The following is a 1,978-nucleotide window of genomic DNA, read 5'->3' on the forward strand; positions in this document are numbered from 1 at the left end:
AGGAGCAAGAGGAGCTCAACCAGGCCTGGACCCGTGAGAAGGAAAAGAATGAAAACCAAGGGCATTTGCCCAAATCAAAGCAGCTCTCCATTCCCCTGCTACACTGCACCTCTCCAGGTCAGGAAAGATGTGCTGACCTGCTCCTGGGTGCCAGCACCAGTGCTCAAACCTGCCAAGTCTGAAGTGGAGGGGAAGGATGCCGTGGTGTTTAGAGGCATGTTAGTGCCACATTTCAAGCAATTGTGAAAAACGACCAGTATCCTTTAAAAAAAAAAATCTAATCTAATCCCAGCCAACACAGATCTCTGAGTTCCAGGCCAGCCTGGTCTATATATCATTGAATTCCTAGTCAGCCAGGAATAAGGGATACTGTTTTTAAAGAAAAAAAGAAAGTCTACGATCTTTTTATATAACCTTCAAAGGAAAAAAAAGTGCATTGCAGCACATGGCACTCGTCTACCGGAGCTCCCACCCCAGCTACGTTCTCACTCCAGCTAGCCTTCTCATCCTCGTCTCTCCTTTCTAGGCCTCTGAGATCCAGAATATAACTAGACTCAGGCCACCTGAGCCACCATCCCCAAGCAGCGTGATAGAGATAGGAGCCCTAGCTGCCTGGCACCCAAGTGCCTGCGCCTCCTCCTAGGCTGCCTCAGGGCAAGTGAGAGGTGTCAGGAAAAAAGGGTCCTGTAGGTGCTGCACTGACCTCAGACCGGGGTGGGGGACACGCACCAGTGAATCTTAGGCCCTTGAGTGTCCCAGTTCTCAGCCACCATCCCTCTTCTAACCTCAGCTGGTAGTCTTCCCCCTTTCTTTAAGGATGTGCTGGGTGTCCTCAGAAATGATGCCTGGTGGGCTGGAAAGTCGGGGGCAGAAGAGCCGTCGCGGGGCGGGGGAGGGGGAAGGGGAGACAAACTGCCCCAGGTTTGGCGGAGATGCCTGTCAGAGTGGTGAATGTAAGGCTTTCCGCTCAGTTATTTTTATTCAGCGCTCTTTCTTCCTAGCCCTAGTCCTCCTCCTCTATTCTTTCCTTTCTGTTCAGCTATTTGTGTTTTCTGATCGGGTAAGAGATTTGCGGCAGGAAATTAGATATCTCGATTCCAGAAGCTCTGTGGTATTAATGGTATCTGTTCCAGAGCCGGCTCCTTATCGCAGTCTGTGTGTGTGTGTGTGTGTGTGTGTGTGTGTGTGTGTGTGTGTGTGTGTGTGTGTGGTTTTTGTTTTTTGGTCGTGTTCCCCATCCCCCAAATACTTGCAGGTTATTTTGCGATGAACAGAACAGAGCGCTGTGCAGTCTCAGAATCGTCCCTCCTCCCTTTTACACAATGCAAGTCTTAATTAAACACAGGAACACCCACGCCTCCCTTCCCACAGGACCCCTTCTATCTGCCCCCACCACCGAAATACCAGCCTTGGATGGCTAGGGAAAGCCTCGTGTTGAACTTCCCAATTAGCAAGACACAGCGCAAAATAAAAAGACTCTAAAGAGCTGTTATCAGTCCTATTTTTGGATTCTTCCTTTTAGGCCTTACACAGTAAATGTTTTGTTGGCTTTAGCCTGACTGAAATCTCGCAGGTCTAGAGACATGAGATTACAGGCACTATAGATCTTTAGAAGATTTGTGTTTCTCTGATTGATGAGCTAGGATTAACACATTTCTATGTGAAAGAAATAAAAGTTATAAATCAATTCGAACGGGGGGGTTTCCCTTTGTAAAAGAAAAAAGTATCATCAGTAACTTTTTCAGCGATTCAGGAAAATACAACCATTTCCAGATTGAGCAAATCAAAGGGAACTGGACAACAACCTTGGAGTTTTCTTTCAGCTCAAGGGGGAGTGGGTGATTTACGAGTAGTGGAACCAGGGAATGGAGGTTTCCATAATGCAAATGCTTGAGCTAGCAGAGGAAGGATGGGGGAAGATAAGGTCAGAGTCCCTCCAGAAGATAGGGTGACCATCAAGACAGAAGGCAGAAGGTGA

This window comes from Microtus ochrogaster, unplaced genomic scaffold (genome assembly GCF_000317375.1).
Source record: "Microtus ochrogaster isolate Prairie Vole_2 unplaced genomic scaffold, MicOch1.0 UNK86, whole genome shotgun sequence".
NCBI lineage: Eukaryota > Metazoa > Chordata > Mammalia > Rodentia > Cricetidae > Microtus > Microtus ochrogaster.